Genomic DNA, 25152 nt, shown 5'->3' on the forward strand with positions numbered 1-25152 from the left:
CGTATATGTGAGTGGTTGAGGGTCTACGCGCTGCCTGGATGGTCGCGACGACTCTGGGAGGCAGACGATGAGAGCTCAGCAGACGCCGCTCAATCGCCAGGCGGTTAGTTGCAGCCATGCGGCGTCTGGATGAAGAAGAGACCCCTGGCGAAGGATGACACTGTCTGGAGGAAGACGCCATGGGGGCCGAACCGAGAGAGCCTTCAGGTCCGCGAACCAAGGCCTGCGAGGCCAATGGGGGGCGATGAGCAGTAGTTCCGCTCCCTCCTGTAGCATCTTCCTGATGACCTTGGCCACGATGGGGAGGGGAGGGAAGGCGTATAGAAGGCTGGGAGGCCAGTCGTTGTGCAGAGTGTCCACGGCCTCCGCTCCTGGTTCCAGGAACCGCGAGAAGAACCTCTGGGTCTGCCGATTGCTCCGCGTGGCGAAGAGGTCCAGGACTGGAACTCCCATCCGAGATGTGATCTCCCCAAATAGTGCAGGTTCCAGGGCCCACTCCCCGGGGTCCACCCTGGTCCAACCAATCCGCCTGAGAGTTCTCCCCCCCGAGATGTGAACTGCCCTCAATGACCTTAGGTGTATCTCCGCCCAGGCGCCCAATCTCTCGGCCTCCTCCATGAGGTGCCGAGAGCGGGCAGTTCACGTGGGCCTTGGCGGCCACGTTGTCCGTCCTGACCAGGACATGCCTGTCCTGTACTTCGTGGGCAAAGACTTGAAGGGCCAGGTGGATGGCCCGGAGTTTCAACCAGTTTATGTTGTGCTCTAAATCCGCTCGGGTCCAGCGACCTTGGGCGAGGGAGGAGGATAGGTGGGCTCCCCAGCCCTGGAGGCTGGCATCTGTAGTCAGGATCAGACACTGGGGTTCTCTGAACTCCCGTCCCTCCCTGCCTTCACTGCCCTGACCAGAGACCGCAGACTGGACAGGCGATCCTGGGAAAGATAGACTCTGCACAGGCTCGTGTCGATGACCGCCCCCAGGTGCTGGAGATGCGTGGTCGGAACTAGATGGCTCTTGGTCCGATTTTTTTTTTTAATTTGATTTATATGTCGCCCTTCTCCGAAGACTCAGGGCGGCTTACAATGTGCTCAGCAATAGCCTTCATCCTTTTGTATATTTATACAAAGTCAGCTTATTGCCCCCACAAACTGGGTCCTCATTTCACCTACCTTAGAAAGGATGGAAGGCTGAGTCAACCTTGAGCCTTGGCGAGATTCGAACCCTGCAGTAATTGCAGGCAGCTGGTCTTAATAAGCTTAATAACAGGGTGCCTTAAACCCCTGTACTACCAAGGCTCTTAATTGATAGAGAATCCATGGTTCTCCAGGACCCTGATAGTCGTTGAGAGATCTTGAAGAGCCAGACTCTCCGAGGCCGACTGGACCAGAAGGTCATCCAGGTAGAACTGCATCCGGATGGGGATGGCCCTGAGGTGGCCCGCGATGGCGGCCATCAATTTCGTGAATACCCTGGGGGCTGATGAGAGGCCGAATGGGAGAGCCTTGTACTGATAATGCTGGTTCGAGAAGCAGAAGCAGAGAAACCTGCGGTGGACAGGTAGGATGGGAAGTGGAGATACGCCTCCATCAGGTCGATTGACGAGAGGTAATCCCCGATTCTGATGCCCTCCAAGATGGTCTGGAGGGACTGCATCTTGAACCACCGGTAGACAATCCGGCGGTTCAGGGATTTGAGATCTAGAATCGCTCTCCATCCCCCCGAAGACTTTCGGATAACGAACAAGCGTGAATAGAAGCCTTGTTCGAGCTGCTCCTGGGGCACCGGCTCGATGGCCCGTATGTCCAGCAGATGACGAATGGCCGATGCCACCAGGAGCCGGGAGGCCCTGTTCCGCGAGAGGGGACAGCGAAGAAATCTCTCTGGAGGGGTGGAGAGGAATTCGAGCGAGAGGCCAGAGCTGATAGTCTCCCTGACCCAGGCGTCCGACGAGGTAGCTGCCCACTGGCTGGCGAAGGAAGCCAGGTGGCCTCCAATGGGAAGCTGGGCCAAGCCGTCAGCGTGATCTACGGAACCCCCGCCCTCTGCTCCCTCGAAAGGGCCATCTGGACTGACCTCTAGGAGGAGGACCTTGATGGTCCTGGGTTCGAAACTGCCTAGGTGGGGGAAACCGTTGGTGGCGGCTCCAGAGAAACCCCCGTCTGAAGGCCTGAATGGACGGAAATTAGATTGAGACCTGAAGTCGGAACGCCGGGACAAGCTGGGTAGGATATGGCATTTGTCCTTGGACTCTACAAGGAGAGGTTCCAGAGGAGCTCCAAAGAGTTTGGGCCCTTCAAATGGGGAAGAGGCTAGACGCCATTTAGATTTGGCGTCAGCTTGCCATTGGCGAAGCCAGAGCAAGCGTCGGGCAGCTATGGAGGAGCCAATGGCCTTAGCAGCGAAGCGAAAAGAATTTAAAGTTGCATCCGCTGAGAAGTCTAGGGCCACAATAATTTTGCTTATGTCCTGCTGGGCCCTCAAGTCGGAGACAGGGAGCCTGGCCTGGAGTTGGCGGAGCCATAAAATTGAGGCCTGGTTAAAAAAAGAGGCGGCCAATGAAGCCTTGACCGACAGGCAGTAGCCTGGTGAGATCTAACAAGGGAATGTTCCAGGCGCCTATCTTCCGGGCGTAGACCTTCCTCAGGGGGCCCTGCCAAATTGGTGGGGGCTGACAATTCTGCCACAGGCTGATCTACAGTAGGGACCTGCAGGAGAGAAGACAGTTCAGGAGCCAAATTATATAGATATCTGTCTATGACATTGGGGCTGGGGCCAGACGCCGAAGCCGCCCATTGACGTTGTAAAACGTCCCGAAATATCTTGGGGCCCGGGATTTCTTCGGATTCAATGGTAGGTACTTCAAAGAGAGGAAGGTGTCGACAGGTGAGGTATGAGCAGAGCCCAAACCAGTAATGGCCTTGGCCTTGTGGAGCAGGGAACGAAACAGTTGGGGCTTAAAGAGCCCCACAAATGCAGGTTGGTCAGGGCCCAAGTCTTCGTCATCAGACAAATCCTGATCCAGAGGATCAGGAGCGGCTAAGGATTCCCTATCAGAATGCTCAGGGGACTCGGCATGGGTCAGGGAACCAGGACCCTGAGGGGCTGCTTCTGCCACCGAGAGAATAGAACCCTCGACATCCACCTGCGAGAAAGAATGGCTGGACACCCACGAAGAGGTCCTTTGCATTTCTTCCCTAACCCCCATCTTAATGGCCTCTCGGATAAAGGAGGCGAGATTTGAAGATATCTGAGGCTCCGGAGCCAGAGGGGGAGGGGCAAGGGTGTGGAAACTTGTACAGGAATAACCTGTGTTTGTAATGGGGCAGTGGAAGCCTCAGGTTGGGGCCCAAATAAAGCCGCATTAACCTCCTTCAGCCCTTCAGCCAGAGGAGAGTCCCTATCCGGTGATAAGGTAGGGAAGGGAACTTGACCTGGCATATCCACCACCTCTAGCCGGGCAGGGGAAGCAGCAGTTGCTGGGCCTGAAGGAGGAGGTACATTGGCAGATACAGTGCTAGAAGATGGAGCCACCACAGTAGAAGGATGGGGGCTAAGGGAGATATTCTCCTGCAAGGAAGCTGCTTGAATGGCCTTCTGGATGGCCTTTTCAATTGCCTTGTGGCGCTTGAGCTCTTCTTTTGACAGAGCCGCTGATTGGGAGGGCTTGGACCCCTTGGTGGTATGGTGAGTCTTTTTGGTTTTCTTGGCAGGCACAGAGTCAGAGGATTTTAATTCCTCCTGCTGTAGGGGGTGCTTGGATGTTCTGGCAGGCCTTTGAGAAGCCATCTGAAGGGACTGTAATTCTTCTAGGGAAGAATAGGACTCCAATGGAGCTGTAATAAAGGGCAAGGCAGAAAGTTAAAGCAGGCCTGAAGCCCTTACAAGGCCTCTAATGCCACGAGGCTGTCCCAAAATGGCTGCTGGAAGTCTAAAATGGCCGCCGGGGGTTAGAAATGGCAGCCGGAGAAACGGCAGCCATTTTAAAAGGTGAACAGTCTCCCCCCCTCACTTACAAGCGATTCCAGGAGCCTGGGAGAAGATCAGACAAGCTGATCCACCCTCGGAGCAGCGGCTGTAATTTCAAGCCGCTCCACCGCTGCGCTGTCCCAAATGGCCGCTCGTAATGCTCCGATGCCAATCAAGCACTTAACCACCTTGTGGGCTGCTTCTGAAGCGACTCCGACATTTCCAGCTGCAGCGGCAGCTAGGCTATCGGATCCCCGATAGCTAGCTATAATACCTCTGCCTAGCCAGGCAAGAGGTTTCAGCCACGAAGGCTGCAGCGGTTGAGGGGTTTAGCCCTCCACGCAGAAGTGAGGACCAGGCTCAACCAGCCGGGAACCAACAGTCCTCACCAGCCAAATTAATTTTTGGCCTCCAGCGGTCTCGGGTACGAACCCTTTCATGCTGGGAGCTCAACCAAGGAGAATGGGAGCTATAAATGAATCTGGAGGCAAAAGGGAAATTTTTGCCAGAGCAAAGCTCAAACGTGCCTTTCTCAACCGGATTGAGTCAGAAAGCTGGGAAGCAGGACAAAGGGGAGGAGCTTCTCAGCTATGCAGACTCAATCAATCAATAACTGGATCATGGCATTACCCAATCCTGACCACTGGAGCCAGGATCAACGAGAAGTACCGGCTTTTTTCTAGGCACCCAGTTGACTGAAAGAAGCATTGACATTGACTAGCACTGATGATGTTACCTAGTTTGTGTAATGAAAGATCTGCAAGGAAACAATTCAGCTCACAGAACACCAAGTTTTGACACAGAATATACAAAAGCACAGTACAAACTCCCCTACATTCTGTTCTCCTGGGTTCTCTCTACTTAACAGGAAAGTCTGGTGGGCAGTTAAATTTGTGGAACTTGAATATTGCAGGATCCAATCTGGGTCGGTCACCAGGACCAGAGCTTTCGAAGTCATGCTGGAGCCCATTCTCAGGGAATGTCTCTCTAGCAGAGTGTGTGCTTTAGGCTATTCTGGTATTTATATGGTGCCTGTTGTGTATGGCTTTTTAATTGTCGATTGGGGTGTTGATGGCTGGCTATTAACTTGAATGTGGCCCAAGATTTCAATAGAGTAGCAGTTTGGAAAAATAAGAAAGTGGTCTTTGCATTGAAGCCAATGCAAGCTTGGGTATCTTAAAAAGAAATCACAGAGAATGGGAGATATTTATTATGAAATTTATTCATTATTTATTTATTATGAAATTTATTTGCCCCCCATCTTCTATCCAGTGACTCTGGATACAGCTAAAAAGCATTAGATAGAACATTTAGCATGGCCCCTTTATTTTCCAGTTTCAAATCCTCATTTATTTAAACAAATGTGAGCTTGAAGGAGGCTTCAACTGCACGTAAATCAGAGAGCAATGTTTCTCAATCTTGTCTACTTTAAGATGTATGGATCTCAACTCCTGGAATTTACCAGCTGGTATATAAATGGCAGTATTTGCTGCAATTCTGCCAACATTTCTTGTTCAGAATCTATGAAGAAAAAACAATGCAAACAGTGGGGTCTACACAGAGGTTATGGAGTAAAAAGCTATGATTGGCCAAAGCTTTGTGGTCTATTTCTGCTCCATATTTGAGATATTTATACAATATCTATCATTCTATTTTCATTTTTATTAATTCGTTTTATTTAAAAACAGTAACTGTGAGAGGGACCGTGGAGTCCTAATGGACGATCATTTAAACATGAGCCTGTATGTCTGGCGGCAATCAAAAAAGCTAATGCAATCCTTGGTTGTACAAACAGAGGCGTAGAATCAAAATCATGTGAGGTATTAGTACCGCTTTATAAAGCCTTAGTAAGACCACAACTGGAATACTGAATCCAGTTTTGGTCACCACATTACAAAAAGAGATGTTGATACTTTGGAAAAAGAAGAGCAATTAAGATGATTAAAGTCCTGGAGACAAATCATATGAAGAAAGGTTGAAGGAATTGGGTGTGGCTAGTCTAGAGAAATGAAGGACTAGGGCTGACATAATAGCATAATAGCTGACATAGTATTCCAGTATTTGAGGGGCCACAACAAAGAAGAGGGGATCAACTTATTTTCCAAAGCACCAGAAGGAAGACAAGAAACTATGAATGGAAACTAATCAAGGAGAAAAGCAATCTGGAATTAAGGAGAAACTTCCTAACAGCAAGAACAATTAACCAGCTTGCCTTCAGAAGTTGTAGGTGCTTCATCACTGAAGGCTTTTAAGAAAAGACTGGACAGCTACCAGTTTGAATTGGTAGTATAGGGTTTCCTGCTTGAGCAGGGGGTTGGACTAGAAGACCTGCAGGGTCCCTTTCAACTGTATTCCAATTCTGATTTATTTATTTTAAAAAATTACATAGTCACCACCTCTGGGTGGCTCCCAATCAAAAGTTAAAACTTATAAAATGACATTAAAACTATAAAACTAAACACATTAAAACACATTAATGTTTTATTTTGTTATTTTTGTTCTAATGTTTTATTTTGTTACTTCACACCCTTTCCTCAGAAATGTTCAGGGTAAACAGCAGTGCATCAGTGGTGAAATCCAAATTTTTTTACTATCAGTTCTGTGGGCGTGGCTTGGTGTGTGTGGTGTGGCTTGGTGGGCATGGCAGGGGAAAGATACTGCAAAATCTCCATTCCCACCCCACTCCAGGGGAAGGATACTGTAAAATCTCCATTCCCACCCCACTCCAGAGGAAGGATACTGCAAAATCCCCATTCTGTCCCCACTCCTGGGGGAAGGATATTGCAAAATCTCTATTCTCACCTCACTCTGGGGCCAGCCAGAGGTTGTATTTGCCAGTTCTCTGAACTACTCAAAATTTCCGCTACCGGTTCTCCAGAACCTGTCAGAATCTGCTGGATTTCACCCCTGGACTGCATCTATTTTTCTTTAAAGGATACATCAACCTTATTTGGAAGATAATGTATATTAGACTAAGATTTTGGAACATAATGTTCCAGCTCAATTATTATTTATTAGATACTTAGGAATAATATATTTGAAATGTAATATATAGTACACAAGATTTAGTGAACTCCATACCCCAAAATTTCTTTTCTTTGTATTATTTATTTAAGGCTATTAAAAAAAGTCTATACTTGACAGGTATTCAAAATGTACATATTGTTACATGAAAATGTTTTTCACGACAGATACATAAAATATAGCTGAAAATCCCAGCTCACTTCAGAGATAGATTGTCTGTCAGACTGAAATATAACATTATGTATTCAGCTTTAGTTTACTGTTGCCATTCCAGATTGGGGAGCTATCTCATCAGGAGCCTATTCTTTTGGGAATATTTATCTACTGATTATGAGCATATTAAACCATAATATCCCCTTTGGAAGCATAGAACATCAGATGCATAAAGCATAAGTCTGTACATTTTTAACACTATCAGAGGGCGAACTATATTGTTTTGAAAATAATTAACTTTTGCTCTTTCTAGGAGCTCAGCATATCAGTTACAATAGTAATATATAAGATAAGATTTCCAACTTCTCATTAAGCCCTGGGAAGGTCTTACAAAAATAATAAAAATAAAAATAAAATAAAGTAAAGGTTAATAAGATAGAGTCTCCCTTGATTTTAAATAAGGTCATTTGTGAGATTATTTTGCAGGGAAATCAGCAGTTGTACATATTGCTGATTCTGGTAAGTGTCCATAGTTTTGAGGAATATGCAAGTAAGAATTGAAAAAAAATCTAAAATGGATTATATAAAGGGAGTTTTGTGAAAACAAATTACTGTGAAATTAGATTTGTTAATGTCTGTATTTCTCTGGCCAAAATTCATCTAACAAAACTTAATAGCCTATTTGTTGGTGAAAATGTGTGGTTATTTTGTGAAAAATATTTTGTGTTGGATAAATTTATACAACAAAGAACATCACAAAAAAACTTAGGAGAAATTGCATACGGTTTATATGCTAGGGGCACTACCCATTCAGAGACATTCTTGTTTTAAACAAACAACAACAAAAAAAGCCTCTGACAAAAGCCATAAAGGACTAGAATACTGTTGGTCATTACAAAAGTACACTAGCAATAGCACTTAGACTTATATACTGCTTTACAGTGCTTTGCAGCCCTCTCTAAGTGGTTTACAGAGTCAGTATAACAATCTGGGTCCTCATTTTACCCACCTCGGAAAGATGGAAAGTTGAGTCAACTTTGAGCCTGGTGAGATTTGAACTGCCAGATTGCAGGCAGCCAGCAGTCAGCAGAAGTAGCCTGCAGTACTGCACTCTAACCACTGCATCACCATGGCAGTAAAGCTCCAAGGCTGCAAAACAGAAGGAGGAAACACAAAATGGTTGGAGACCTGTATGGGTTATCTTTAATTGCCTCAGGTTTCCTGCATCTTAGTAGATGATTTGATGGGAGGAACTTTCGCTGCCAAATATGAAGCAGCTACATTAGTTTGTGTGGGTCTAAGAACACATAATTTAGATCTAGCAAAGAGTAAGTTGGGAGGGGGAGTAATGAAAGAGGCCAGGTTCATGGCTTTACACTTAAGTTACTTGGGGTCTGAAGATTAATTAGATTAATCAATTGTTTGGATAGACTTTCTTCTAGCAATAGCATAGCATTTAGGATTATATGCTGGCCCACAGCATTATACAGCACTCTCTGGGCAGTTGACCATGTAGAAACATTATTTGCATATTGCCCCCAACAATTGGGGTCCTCATTTTACAGACTTTGGAAGAATGAAAGGTTGAAGCCACATCGAGTTCAAACTCCAGGCTGTGGGCAGAGTTTGCCTGCAATACTGCACTTTAACCACTGCACAAACAGGGCTGTTGTAAATTCCTTTAGTTGTTGCTATGCACTGTGGCACATCACTCTTGAGGCAGTTTATTTATTTATTTATTTATTTATTTATTTATTTATTTGTCAAACACGTATAAGATAACAGATATAAGTATAAACATGATTATGAATACATGAAATGAATATGAATAAATGGGGACAGTAGGACAGGGACGGTAGGCACGTTGGTGTGCTTATGCATACACCTTAGAGACCTCTTAGGAATGGGGTGAGGTCAAACAGTAGACAATTTAAGGTTAAAGTTATGGGGGTTTGGGGATGAAACCACAGAGTCAGGTAGTGCATTCCAGGCACTGACCACTCTGTTGCTGAAGTCGTATTTTTTGCAATCGAGTTTGGAGCGGTTTACCTTAAATTTGTATCTATTGTGTGCTCGTGTATTATTGCAATTGAAGCTGAAGTAGTCTTTGAAAGGTAGGATGTTGTAGCAGATAATTTTGTGTACTACACTTGGGTCAGACTGAAGGCGGTGTAGTTCTAAATTGTCTAATCCCAAAATTTCAAGCCTGGTGGCATAAGGTATTCTGTTGTGAGCAGAGGAGTGGAGTACTATTCTCATGAAATACCTCTGGACTCGCTCAATTGTATTAATGTCCAATATACAGTGCAGGTTCAAGGTAGATGAGCTGTATATGAGGTTTTTGTATGCCCTAGTTTGCAGTACAATATTACCGGAGAAGAAGCTTCGCAAGATTAGGTTAACAACTCTTAATAATAACTCTTATTATCTTTTTGGCAATGTTGTTGCAGTGAGCTCTGGCACTTAGATCATTTGAGATGAGTACTCCAAGGTCCTTGACAGAATGAGGGTCATCTATAAGGTCATTTCTGTTGGTGGGTTGGGACAAGAAGGTATAGGTAGAATTCAACTTACAACCAGTCATTTTAGGATCATTTGGAGTAATGACAGCCTCAGAATGGGTGCTGAACAGCTCATAAAGCACTTCCAGACATCATAAAATGTCACATGACTGCATTTTGGCACTTGGCAACCAGCTTGCATTGAAGACATAACTGCAGTTTGCAATGTTTTTTTGCAAGCTTATGGAAAAAAACCATCCATTCAGAAGAATGAGTTTACTTAATTACTATGTGATTTGCCTAACAACTGGCATTAAAACCCAAGTCTGATCACATAGATGATCTGTGATGCAACAATTTACAACAGGATTTCCAGTCTCAATTGTGGTAGTAAATCAAGGATTACCTATACATATCTTTCTAAACCACCAGTGAATCCCAGAAGGTTCTGATATAGAGCAAGGAAACAGATGAGCAAAGGGGTGGGGAGCTCACTGGATGGTTATTAGAGGAACATGATTGGATTATCTAGGGAATGGGACTGCATTATCAAGAAGGGCAATTTTGCAAGAATGAGAAGAAACCCTGGTAACAAAGCTGTCAAAACAGTTGTCCAAAAATCAAGGAGATTCTTTTTGAAAGAATAGTCTCTTAGATTTCCAAATAAACTCTCTTCATAAAGCCAGGAAGAAAACCAGCAGGACTGTAGGGCTTTCTAGTGAAATGAATGAATATTTGATGTAATTATCTCCTTGGTCTCAGAGGATGTTAGATCCCTTGAAGACAGGGTAATTAAGCTACAGAATATGAAGAGGATAAGAGAGTGGTGCTAAAGTTATAGATGCCACCTAATATCCAGGTAGCCTAATGGTGCTACTGAAATTACATCCCATTTTTTTCTCTAGGAAGTTTAAGTGACATCCATGAGGGTCTTCATGAATGGTATCCCCGCAAGAACACTCCAGTGAGTACTGGAGTGCTCCAGTGAGTACTAATACTTCCATATCAGAAGCCCCAGAGAACTTCCATGGTGAGAGGATTTGTGGGTGACATTATCATTTCTCGAGGAATGCTCAGTTGGGGGCTCTTTATTGTAAAAGTGTTCACCAAAATGGTATCCATTTATCTACTTGTGGTTGCCTGCTTTCAAACTGGCAAATTCAAGCTGGAACTGCTGGATTAGGAGGAGCTGGAGCTCATCCCACCCCACGACAGTAGCGGATCTCAAACGTGAGCCTGCTGATCATCAGCCTAGCATTCTAACATGTAAGGCAACATGCTCCATCCAGTGAGGTTAGATAAGAGGAAATAAGTGTCACCCAATAAATTTTGTAGTAAAATGGTTACCTGAAACTGGTTCACTCTTGATATATTAATCAACTGTCCAGGCACTTGCTTTAACAGTTGCCCAGCCCTACTCAATGTATCCTAATGAGAGCAATTGGTGATTGCTTTTCCTTTGACAGTATCATGTCAAAGGTATCATGAGAGGGGACATGAAGCTAAGGGATCCACCAATTGCTTTTCTTAATATATCCCTTGTAAGAATTGTAAGGACAATTCTACTTGCCATCTTATCTACTGAAGCAAAAGAGGTCTCAACTCCGACAATACTATAATTTATGGTGGTTTTGTTTTTGTTTTGTTTTTTTGCCTACTCAAGGGCTGAATAAATTAACTTAAATGCAACTATGAGCAAGAATCCAAAGAGTCCATTTTATATTTTTGAGGGAAAATATTGCAACCAATATTCCTAAATGGCAAATTTACTATAAATGTAACAAGGTTGGCACCGTGACTTGATAACAAGATTTGTCAAACAGGGTCGGTCATGAATCCAATTCCAGTTCTTATTTTTTTAACCCACTCCTATAATCATTATTGAATCATAAGAGATTGCTTCAGGGCAGGAGGAGAAAGGCCAGCAAATCTGCTGCCAGGCTTCTCTGAGCTGCTAGATATACTCTGAGCAGCAATATACTTCTAGGGATGCCAAAGCTCTGAGAAGTAAATTTATCACAAATGTTATTGAAGTTGATGAAGCCATGCCAAAGAATGCAATATATCAAATATGGGTTCTATTTATGGTAGGCTAAAGATTCAAATACTTACATCTCTTTCTTCTGCCTGCATGATGTAATAGGCTAGAAGCTGCTCTCTTTTGAGTGAAAAGGATTATTTCCTCCTCCCCCTTATTTTGTAAAGGATTGATTTGGTATCAGGTTGCCTACTTGTGACCCTATCAGAACCCGCTCCCATAGTCGCAACACGTAGGAATATTTTTTTTATTACTTGTATTTAAATCTGTAATGGTATGTGAGAAAAACCTTGGGAGCCAGAACAAAGAGAGTTCAGCAGCAACATCAAAATGAACTTTGGACTTGAAAAATGTGCTATATTATCCATGTAGCAAGGAAAAATGGAAAAAATAGAAGGAATAGAACTGGGAAACATAGTAAAAGCATTAGCAAAGGATGATGGTTACAAATACCTAGGCATATTGGAAGCAGATAACATCTTGAATGGAAAAGTCAAAGAGTCAATGCAAAAGGAATACATCAGGAGGGTCCGCAAAATATTAAAATCAAAGCTGAATGCTGGAAACATAATTAAAGCCATTAATACATGGGCAGTTCCAGTGATACCTTACTCAGCTGGAATCACCAACTGGACTTTGGCTGAACTGGAAAACTTGGACCGGAAAACATGCAAACTTTTGAATATGTACCATGCTTTAAATCCACAAAGTGACATCGACAGGTTGTACCTGCCAAGAAAAATAGGGGGCAGGGGACTATTGCAAATCCATCAAACTGTAGAAGAAGAAAAGCGAAGTTTGAATGATTAGGTGAACCAAAGTACAAAGTACATAGCTGCAGGCTATGAAAATGGAGAACATTATAAAAACAACAGAAACAAAGGCAGAATATAAGGAAAAACAGCTGGATGACAGATTAAATAGATAGAAAACCAAAGCTTTGCATGGACAACACTTGAAAAACATTGAAGGAAAATGTGATGACAACTTTACATGGGCATGGCTTAAGATGGGAACCATCAAGAAAGAAACGGAAGGTTTAATACTCGCTGCTCAAGAACAAGCACTACAAACTAATGCCATGGAAGCAAAGATACAAAAATCCACCAACAATCCAAACTACTGACTTTGCAACAACAAAGTCGAAACTGTTTCACATTTAATAAGTGAATGCAGCAAAATCGCACAAACTGATTACAAAGTTAGACATGACTGAGTTGCTAAATTAATCCACTGGTCATTATATTAAGAATACGACTTACCTATATCTTACCTATGGGAACATAAAGTGGAAAAAGTTATAGAAAATGAGAAGGTGAAGATCTTGTGGGACTTTCGAATACAGATGGATCGTCACTTGGAACACAACACACCAGATATCACAGTTGTCAAAAACTGAAACGTACATTTTATTGACATTGCTGTACCAGGAGATGTCAGAATTGAAGAAAAAGAACTGGAAAAAATCATGAAATACCACGACCTGGCCATCGAAACTACACGGCTATGGATGAAACATGTAACAGTGATACCCATTGTCATCTTGTCCAAATGTCCAAGAATTTTATAAGATACATCAACAAATTGCAGTTTCCTGCAGTAATACCAATGGGACTGCAAAAAACTGTGCTACTTGGAACATCATACATTTTAAGAAGATACTTGGTTGATATCTAGGATGCTGGCAGCAACCCATATTAACCATCGGTGCCAGTCAGTGTGAACATTTTTAAATGTTCAATTGACTGAGTTTCATGTTTAATGAATAAAAGAAATAACAACAACAACAACAATTAATCTGCCATCATTCTCTACTCTCAAAGGCCAAAATGTACTGAGTTACCCTATGGGCTGATACACTCAATGTTGCATCTCCCATCTGACTTTTCATAGCAGATATGCATAGATCTGGTATTTATCTGAATACATTGAGACAATGACATTTTTAAAGGTTTAAAAACTCAGAAAAATTATCCAGAATAAGTCCTGAATCAGAAATATTACAAAGTCACTCTTTGTTCTTTTCTTTCTTTTTATTTTGCATAGGCGTAACCACTGAGCAATTGCAGCTATATCAAAAATTTAGATTTAAGTTATTTCATTTATTCATCCATCCACTCATTCATACAAAGCAGAAACCACTTTTCATTTAAAAAAAAAAAAACCAAGAAATGTCCTTCTCCAGACAACAGGCAGATCAGTCACTGCTAACAGTGCTCATTAATAATTTGCTAAAAACATTAAAAAGCAGGAATAGGCTTATAAAGTAAGCAGAAAAAAAGACTATAGTTGTTGTCTCGCATCAATTTATTAAGATCTTGAGACAAGCTTTTTTTTTTAATGAAAATTGAAAATATGGAGATGTGTCATTCAGAAGTGTACAGATATCTTCTCCTATGTTGTGACCTATAGATGAGAAAGTTGTCAGATGAGAAAGTTGCCATTTTAATTTCTCACAGTGCTCTTAATGTACTACTAAATTAGAAGCAATATTTGACCTTTTGAAAATGGCAACAACATCTCCTTCTAATATCTTGTGGACTAGAGGTTACACTTTTCAAATTATACTGAAGTTACTTCTGCTCCTTGATCTTTTTCCTGTCTTTACAATCTTTATCAGTCTTGTTCTTTCCAATTTTTGAAGAGGATCACAAAAACCAAACTATGATTCTGCTTTTCTTCAGAAATCACCAGTGTTCAACAGTCACGGTAGTCTCTAAAAAATAAGTCAATAGTTTTTCTTTTTCTTTTTCTAGAGATCTCTGTGCCTGAACAACAACAAGCATTCTATTTTGATATAGATTTTTCTGGTCATTGTCTGAATAAACAGTATTGCTTTCTTTGATATAAAATGCATATTACATTTTTACCAGGACAATTTCATTACCATCAGGTGTGGGATTCAGCCAGTTCAGCCGGTTTGGGTGAACAGGATCCTAATTTTACTCTGGTTTGCCGAACTGGTAGTTGCAAGGAGTGGCTGGCCCCGCGCCACCCTGCCCCTCCCCTCCCAGGAGTCTCCACGCGGCCCATTTTGGATGCCAGCTAAGTGCAGGGCCTGCACAGAGGCTCTGGGAGGGTGACAAATGGGCCTCCCAGAAGTCTGGGAACGGGGCCATTTCTGGCATCCGGAGCCCAGGGGAGGCTGTTTTCTCCCTCCCAGAGGTTCGAGGAAGCCTCTAGAGCCTGGGGAGGGAGAAAACATCCTCTCTGCCATGGTGCAGGAAGCCGAGTAGGCCATCCCCACCATGGCCATCCCCACCCAGCAACCAGGCAGAGAACCGGTTGCTAAAATTTTTGAATCCCACCCCTGATTACCATGCACATGTTATCTTTTCCCAGATTATTAAAATATGGATTTTCTTGACAGTCCCTTCTTTAGTTTTACATTCTTGGAGTTGCTTAGACAACTGAAAACAAACCATATATTGCATTCAGGTATGATCCAAAGCTACCTAATTTGAAGACTACTAAGATAAGCGGTGAAAATTAAATACGGTAATATTTCTGCTTTTTAAACACTTTGCAACTTTAACAAAGAAAACAAAACAAAACCAGGTATTATGTAAGACATTAATAAAGCTGGTAAATTTATTTCTTTAAGGGCAATAAAAAGGAAGTAGGGCTTCCTTCCAGATAGGATAGGTCCAAATAGTTTACTTGACAGCAATACAGAAGTGGTTTATTTCTTTTTTTCCCTCAGATTTATATTACTATCTATCTCACAAAATGTTTGCCATTGCTTTTTTCTGGATTGCATTTTATCTAGGAAATGGCTCTGGCATTCCCTGGAAGTCCTCATCCAAGTACTAACCATTCGCAGCCTTGTTTGTTGCATAGCCCAAACAAGGTGTTGCGTCATACAAATGCAGTAGGATAAAAATAATTCTACTGCAGAAAGGAATACAGTAACAGTAACAGAGTTGAAAGGGACCTTGGAGGTCATCTAGTCCAACCCCCCTGGTCACGCAGGAGACCTATATGAGGGATTCAAACTGCCGACCTTTCCGATCGACAAGCTCAGCATCTTAGCCACTGAGCCACTTAGGGAGCCGCCATATATAGAATACCCTCCTATATATAGGAGCGGAAGAAAAGGGAGGGGAAAGAGGAGCAGAGGTAGAAGGTTAGAAGGGGGAAAGAAGAGAGGAGTGGGGGAAGAGAAGGGGAAGTAGGAAAGAGAAGGAGAGGAAAAGCGAAGGAAGTAGGAGGAGAAAGAGGAAGGAAGAGAAGGGGAGGAGAAGAAGAAAAGTTGGAGTAAAGGTAAAGGGTAAAAGAGCAGCCCTGAAAAAGTAAAAAGTAAAAATGAAAGTTAAAAGAAAAGATGAATGAAAAATGATGGAAATGACTGTACAAGTAAATGTGTTTATGAGAAATAAAAATAAAAAACTTTTTTGAAAAATATATAGAATACCCTTCCTACATAACTCTTATCTTCTACACAATGGCCAGGAAGAGGAGAAGATGTTCATAGGAACAGCACAAACACTGCAATATTTGTAAAATGATAAATGTCAGAAATGGAAAAGGTCCATTTGGCCATCAAACTTTTTCTCCTGCTGTCAGAATAGAATTGTTCCTTTGTGTGCATTCATAGCAGCGTTGCCTTATTTTACAGCGAGCATTTCATTCTGTAATAAAACTTCCTACAGTTTAATGAACTAGTCAGCTTTCCAGATGATACGTTTCTCAAGTGAAAGACCAAATTTCTGCCTCGCACAGAACTCAGCAGCAGGTTTTTATAGGTCAACAAGTCCCCTCCCCCCACATTTGTAGCCTGAATACAGTTCAACAGTGTGGGCAAAGCAACAACATGAAAACCCTAAAACAATTTTTATGGTGTCGCTAAGTACAAAAAAATCAAGATAATTAAGAGGCAGGGCTACATTCCACCTTCTGTGGCAGGAATAGAAGAGAAGAGAATAATAGATTTGGAAGGGACCTTGGAGGTCTTCTAGTCCAACCCCTGCTTAGCCAGGAAACCCTATACCATTTCAGACAAATGGTTACCCAATCTCTTCTTGAAAACTTCCAGCGTTGGAGCATTTACAACTTCTGGAGGCAAGTTGTTCCACTGCTTACTTCAATATTTATTGTTGCCACATTCTAGTCAAAGTATTGAAATGTTAGGTGGGGCAAAGCAGGCCCAGAAAAATAACTGCATTTTCCTCCCTGATTTTCATCTGCCACAACTTTCTAACGTGTTTGTTCAAAAACCCAACAAAAAAGATTATTAACCTTCTTGAATTCAGACAGTGTTTCCCTTCTGACTCTTAGCTCATGAATTAGGGTTAGACTAAGATATATTAACTTTCCTTTAGTGAGCATCCTTAGCTGCTGAAATATTTGGACCTGAATTAATTATACGATGACAAACAGTATTGACCATATTATTTATTTCGGGGTGTCATGCAGTTTACTATGCCATAATCTAAACAAACTCCGAATGAATACACAATGTGTTAAATATAAATATAATTTACAACATGGCTGAGTTTATGCAAGTTGCCAAGCCACACACACCCCAACATGTAATATTTTAGCATGATGTAGAAATCCAGTCATCCACTTTTTAAAAAAAATAGAACATAATATCTCCCAATATTTTAAGTTTGTTTCTGGCAAGAAGAACCTGATTTTAAGAAGGGAACATATTTGAATAAGTTTATATAATGATTGATAATATGAATCAATGGATTTAGACATCAGCCTTACAAAGGAAACACTTCAGAATTATACCGATGAATATGCAAGATAAACATTTTATAAATGAAGTAAATAACATAAAATCACATGCACAGTATGTGCCAACATTCTAATTGCTGGGATTGCAGGCAACAATATGTTGGCTTCCAAGTCAGTCTCTAGTTTAGAGATCCTAGCTTGTATAAACAGTATAAATATTTGTGATTAAATTCATCATTGGCTGTAGTTGTAGCATACTGGCCAATATGTGCCTAAATTGACCAACACAGTCTATGCTAATAGTAAATATAAAGGGCATGCTATATGTGGCACGAGTACTAATAAGACTTATAATTAGCCTACACTTTCCTCTCTTACTAAAACACCGTAAAAAACTTGCTTGGCCAAACACTGACAGATGGTAGAAGTCAGTATCTGTGGATGTTTTGGTGTTGACAATGGCAGCTGGAATGTGTGAAGAGAATATGCTAAAGACCATGAGTTAATGAATGAAAATGAAGGAAAAGGCAAATAGGTGTAATGTGTGTGAGAGACAAGCCAAGAGAAGGGAAAAGAGATAATAGATCTGAATGCTCTGTTCTTGTGGACAAGTGATGAATACATTCAGGGAAATAAAATGGATCCTCTTGCAAGGAATGAATATTTGCTGAAACAAGCAAAAATGACAGTATAAGAGAATGTGCTTCTACTTTTTGTTGTGTTGTTATGTTATGTTATTGTAGCGCTAAACCTCGTAAGGGCCGCTGGAGTCCAGGTTCTCCTGGCCCTCTTCGTATGGCAGCCAGTCCACACTGGTTCCTCTCTGATGCATCTCTACTTGCCAGGATCACGTGATGGGGTGATGGTCAGCCTCCTCTTCAGCAGGCGGGTCACATGATGGGGTGTTATTCAGGTGGCTGGTTGGACCTTCTTCCTCCTTCTCTCTCTTCACTCTCTCTTGAACTGCCTGCTGGGCTCCCTTTCCAAAGCCTCTGCTCTTTTGCTGATTCCTCTGCTTGCCTCCTTTCACTCAAACGCTTCTCTTCCTCAGGTTTGCCTCACCAAAGCCTCTCCTATCCTATTCCCTTATTTCCCTCAGCCTTGCCCCACAGAAACCTCTACTATCCTATCCTCTTATTTCCTTTCCTATCCTTACCTTCCTGCTTTCCCCCCTTTTTTCCAGCCAAGCCCCCCCTTCCTCCTCTTGCACTCCCTCTGTCTCCTCCCCTTCCTGCCAAAATCTCCTTTTATTCCTTTCTTCCCCCTGCTACATTATGTTACGTTATGTTACATTACGTTACATTGCGTTATGTTGTTATGTTATGTTTGTTACATTATGTTATGAGATATGATATGATATTGTATTATAAAAATATAAGTTATATTACATCTAAATTACATTAGATTACAACTAAATATAACGTAACATATTATCTACTATGAAACGTAAAAGTAACTGCATTAGAAAGTGTCTGAGTGGTAAAACAAGAAGAAATAAGATGAAAAATGAATGTGAGCTGAATGATTGTAAATACATTTCATCAATATAAAAGCTGCACACTGCAGTGAATCATTAAAAAAAAGAGAGGGTGTAATCTAAAAAAAAAGAATACGAAAAAAAAGTGAATTGGTAGAAATGAAGGGGAAACATAGAAAGTTTTTATTTAATGAGATCCTCAAAAAGAGCAAGGTGAAAAGTTAAAAGGGCGGGAACACTATACAAATTGGTATGTTGGTGCAATTGCAGAAAAGATAATCTGCATGAACAGGAAAGCAGTGAAGAGTTAAAATACATGATATTTGCATAAATTAGATTTATTAAGATTTCTTTTCTTTTCTTTTCATTTCTTTTCCCGTTTCCCCTGTATCCCACCCCACACTTTTTTTTTGGCTTGGTACTTCTTACTCTTTAGTGTGATCAGTATATGTATATGCACACTGGTGGGATTCAATATTTTTAACAACTGGTTCTGTGTGCGTGGCTTATTTGGGGGCATAGCTTGATGGTCATGTGACCAGGTGGGCATGGCTATGTGCATAGGGACTACTCAGAGGGCTGAAAAAAGTCATTTCTGACAGGTCCTCGCACTTTTAACCAGTCCTCATACTTATGACCATCCTCACATTTATGCCCATTGCAGCATTCTTAACAACCATATCACTCATTTCACAACTGCTTCTTTTCACCATGGTGACAAGATAGGGCGCAAAATGTAAAATGTGAGGACAGTCGTAAGTGCGAGGACCGGTCAAAAGTGTGAGGACCAGTCAAAATAAGTTTTTCAGCCTTCTGAGTAGTCCCTATGCACATAGGGTCTATCCAGAGGGCTGAAAAAGTGATTTCTGACAGGTCCTTGCACTTTTGACCGGTCCTCACACTTAGAACCGGTCATCATTTATGCCCATTGCTGCATTCTTAACAATTGTGTCACTCATTTCAAAACTGTGGTGCTTCATGCGACTGGGTGGATGTGGCCAGGTGGTCATGTGACTTTGCTTCTTCACCCTAATGATAGTTTGCTGCAATGGTCATAAGTGTGAAAAACGGTCATAAGTCACTTTTTTCAGTGCCATTGTAACTGTTTTAAGTCAAGGATTATCTGTACAAAAATACAAAAAGCTTCTTTGCTTGCAAAAAGCTGCCCTAAATACCAATCATTAGATTAGAAATACCTGCAAACTGGAGTTACAAATCAGGCAGGGTGCCAGAGCACCTTGAGGAATTAAAATAGTTAAAATGCAATGATAACTATCAGCATCCAACTCTTGCTCATAAAGTGAAACCCTTTAGCAGAGAGGTCATTTAAGCTCTCCAGAATGAAGCAAAGGAGCAAACAGAGTATCCGTTGCTTGTTAAACCAATTACCAGAACAAATAGACACAGGAACTAGTCAGATTTCCGAAGCTGCTTCTTTTCAGGAACAGAGATTAACATTTTTCCTTCCAAACAAAGCTGAATAGGGAAAATTATCTCATCACTAAACACAGGATTAAACATTACCAAACAGAGAATTAAACTTCACCAAAAACCAGTTTTAGACCAAAAGTCAGAAAGGGTATGTAAACTCATGTTTGAATGTCAATCTTTCTAGCTAGCCAAAAAGCCTTGCTGAATGTCACTCACCTTGGTTCCTTGTCATTAAAAGCTTCTGCTTCGTTATTCAATTATTTTTTCAAAGTGCTGATCATTGCACCCTGGCTGGAAGAACTCCAATAGGGGAGTATTTCCTCCCAACAGCGGTGTAAAAAGCTTAAAACAACCCTTCCCCTTTAAGAAAGTCAAGCCAAAAAAAAAAAAAGAAAGAAAGAAAACCCTCCGAGAAGCTCCGGAACCGGAAGCGACAGTAAGTCTAGGCATACTGCCAAGAATATAATAAGGGTTAATGGGGAGGCAGTTTCTGTAAGCAGGGCAATAAAGATTAGGCTAGGGAACAACAATTCCTTACAGGATTAACCCTGTAAAGTGGAAAAAAACAAAAGGAGATTTCTTCTAACAACCTGTTCTCCGAACTTCTTAATTACTTAACAACCGGTCCTACCGAACCGGTGCGAACCAGTAGAATCACTGTATATGCATGAATATAAAATAAAATAAAATGCTTAACATCAATGGTGAAAAGTAATCATTGCATTCCCTCAGCTGTTACTGTTTTTCAGTTAGATGAGTGAGGTAATTCTTCAGAAGGTGGCCCAGTTCAAATATGGTTCTTAGATGGACTTTTAAATGTCCTTAACACCAAAGGACAGCTCAACTAGAATTAAAAAGGAGCAGGTAGAAGTTGGTTTGCCAGTATCTTGTCTTGCTGTAATGTAGTTCTATTTACTATGGCTTCTACAATATTTTAGTCAGTTCTCTATGGTTCAAGAACTATTAAAAACTTTTTAAAAAATAATTTAAAAAACACTTCTACTAGTACTAGCTTTTTTCTTTAACTCCCTAGAATAAATAAAGTATCTGTATTCTCTTTGCGTTTTTACTATTTACAATAAAATAGCTATTCAGCAAAACAGATAATAAGTTATTGGTTCTATTGTAGTCCCAAATGTTAACTTAGTTATAACTGGCAAAATAAATACCATAATACCACATTCAGGGGCAGGGTGGAGCAGGAAGGTAAAGAGGTTTTTAAAAACCCTCAAGCTGGCAGTTATAACTTGCAGATGTTCCTAACCTCCTTTGAGCAGTTCCCAGACTGACCCTTTTTTATTTGAAAGCAAAAATGGCTCTTTGGCCTTTTGATAACTTCAATTCCTCAACCAACCGTGCATAATAATATTTAAAAACCATTTCTTTGTTTAAAAGTTTGTCCAACGTGACATTCAAGTGGGAATAAATTTCCGAAAAACCCACATTAACAACAAGCTTCCCAAGGATACAGGTTGCTAAATGTCGGGTGTTATCATCATATTGGTATAATTTTACAATCTATTTGTCAATTTGTATATAAAACTATTTAATGCAAAGGAAATGTCCAGAAACTTTGTGTGCACCATATTCTATTTGTGGAATTTTTAGAAAAAAATTCTTTTGATTGTCTTACACATTTAAAATACATCCATGTTTTCCTTGTGCCAGGAATTAGCTCCTAACAATAATGACAGCAAAACGACAACATCCCACTTTGCACACAAATATATGAAAACAGAATTTGTGTCATGACATCATAACAACTGTTTTATCACTTGTCCCCTGTGGACACCTACACTCTTGTCTTTTACGTATCTATTTTCATTTCATAATAATCAACACAGAAATATGCTATGTCCAAAGAATTGGCAGTGCATTGATTTATGGAACAAGCCAGACAATAAGAATTTCTATGGACTTAATCTCACTTACTCTCTCAGCAACAGCAAACAACACAAAATGGATAAATACCTACAAGCTCAGTAACTAGTATTTGTATATGCCTGAATGGTCATTTTCATCACACAGAGATTTGAAAATTGGTATTTGTGTTCACAAAGAAAAAAAGGAAAGGACAAAGATGGGTACTGAGAACTAGAAATAAGTGGTCTGTTGAATGGATGAAACAATTTTTTCATTTCCCCTTAATGGGTGAGCAATGTGTGCTGAGATAGAGTGTTCTTTATCATTCCCTTTTTATGGAGGGAAGGGTATTCCCTCCCTAAAAATTTTTAAGCTCAGACAATTGGATATAGACAGTGGTGGGATTCAAGCAGTGTACCAACCAGTTAGCTTAGCACGCACCTTGCACATGTGCCAAATGGGCGATCCATGTGCACGCAGTACATTTGAAAACAGCACCTTCTACTGCAGCTCCAGTGAATAAAACAGCTGAGGCACGGCAATCCACGCTGCAGTGCCGATCAACTGGGCTTCAAACAAAGGAAATAAAGGTAGGTATAGCGCAGGGGTGGGTTGGCGGGCCCAGCTGATTGTCGGAGTGAACCCATTCACTCTCAGCTGACCGTCGGAGCTACCGGTATGCCTGAACTGGTCTGAACCGGCAGAATCCCACTCCTGGATATAGATCCATGATGTTCATCTGCTTACAGATCTTCCGAGATGTAACTCCAGTGAAGGTAAGAGGAGCTTAGTCTCTCAAGTTGTCCTAATATTTTTATTTTCAATTCATGCAGTAATTGACATGCTGGAGAGGAAAGAAGGAGGAGGAGACGTTTTTGTGTGACTATATTGAATCATCAACATCATGGACCCCTAGGAAGAACAATCAGTATAGCGGTAGGTAGATCCTGATAGCAAATTGAATGGGCCACAAATTGTATAAATTGAGAAAAGGAAAACATTAATTTAAAGGGAAGACCACAGGAAATAGGAGGTAATATGCCAACTTTTGTTTGTTTGATAATGGGCAAGTGTAGACAAGAAAGTGTAATGACACTAAAGAAATACATTGTAATTTAAGCTGCAATCCTAAACCCATTTAACAAGAGAATATACCCTATGGAATATAGTGTAAGTTGCTTTTGAGCGAACAGGCAGGGGCATCAAGCTGTTAAGTGTGATGAGATATCTAATTTCATCTGATTAAAATTATTTTTATCATACATCCTAAAATGTTTTTTTCCCCAAAATACAGGGAAAGGAGATGGAGAGATTCCTTTTGAAATCCAACAAAGAAAGTCATCTCAGAAACAGAAAAATGAATTTCAATAAATATGTCAGATTTCCCCACAAATATGTTCTGATACCTAAAGTATTGCAAGGTGTCAAACAGACTGTGATATGCACTGTGGTACCCTAGTGAAAGTGATAACAACAACAGCTGCTCATGTTTGTCAAAATGACTGCAACAAACTTAACGTGTAACCATGTTTGCTGCTTAGAGGCTTAGATTTCAGACAAATTTTTCAAAACAAAACTGATGTTCACCAGTTATTGTTTTTGAAAAAAATGCTACTATTCTTCTGCTGTTAACATTTAATTGTGCCTTCTTTTGTCTGTAATGCATGAGCTGAATTTTAACAAAGCTGATCCTTATGCAATAGCAAAAGCCAGTTTTTGAGATGGTCTGCAATGCTGATTGCAGCATGATGGGAGAGTAGATGTCTTATAAAAGAGCTGCTCACTAGGAAGACACTGAAAAAAAAATCAGTTGTAAGAGATTTGCCAAATTGATATTCACTGCAGTGTGAAATTCACATTTGAGCCAGTTCTGTGATTTTTATGCTGAATTCTTGAATCTATATGTGCCAGTATTTCCATATCAGATTACTAACTGGTTTAGCCTAAAAGATACTGTAAAGTGTCCATCCTGATAACAGTCACTGAGATCATTAATATATATCAAAAATGAATCCAAGGATGGGTTTCCTAAGAAGAGAACAGGAAGATTGTGTTGGGATTGCTTAGGAAACTCACCTTGAATCCATTTTTTAAAACAGATTTTGGGCAATGTGCAATATTCCATATGGAACCAATCGTGGTGGGTTTCAAATTTTTATACTACCGGTTCTGTGGGCATGGCTTGGTGGGCGTGGCATGGCTTGGTGGGCATGGCAGGGGAAGGATACTGTAAAATCTCCATTCCCAGCCCACTCCAGGGGAAGGATACTATAAAATCTCCATTCTCTCCTCAATCCAGGGAAAGGTTACTGCAAAATCCCCATTTCCTCCCAATCAGCTGGGACTCAGGAGGCAGAGAATATATGGGGGCAGGGCCAGTCAGAATTTTTACTACTGGTTCTCCAAACTACTCAAAATTTCCACTGCCGGTTCTCCAGAACAGGTCAGAACCTGCTGAAACCCACCTCTGGAATCAATATGGTGGAAAACACAGTGCTGCTAAAATTCTGGAAGTCTCTGATGAAATACAGTAGATGATCTTGACATTTGGCAATATAGGTCTAAAATTAAATTTGGTTTCTGACAGTTCGATATACACCTGTTTCTCCACCTTGTAGTAGACCAACAACTTAAATTTCCCAAGGTTGAGAAACACTGGTATAGATGATCACCCTAATGATGATCACCATACTGGAAAGAGAAAAATATTGGTACTACAAACTCCCAGCAGGGTTTGATATTGTTGGGCATGATATGTTCTGGGAGTGCTTGAGGGAGTCAGGAGTTGAAGGTGATGCTCTGAGGTAGTTCTGCTTTTGCCTCTCTGGAAAAGTAGTGGTGGTGAAATGGTTAGAATGCAAGATGACTCTGCTCACATTACCATGAGTTTGATTCCTTCAATCCTGACTGGCTCAAGGCTGATCCAGCCTTTCATCCTTCTGAAGCCAGTAAAATGAGGACCCAGATTGTTGGGGGCAATATGCTGACCCTGTAAACCGCTTAAAGAGGGCTGTAA

Source organism: Pantherophis guttatus, chromosome 2 (assembly GCF_059756535.1).
Source record: "Pantherophis guttatus breed Tessera chromosome 2, ASM5975653v1, whole genome shotgun sequence".
In the NCBI taxonomy this organism is placed as follows: Eukaryota; Metazoa; Chordata; class Lepidosauria; order Squamata; family Colubridae; genus Pantherophis; species Pantherophis guttatus.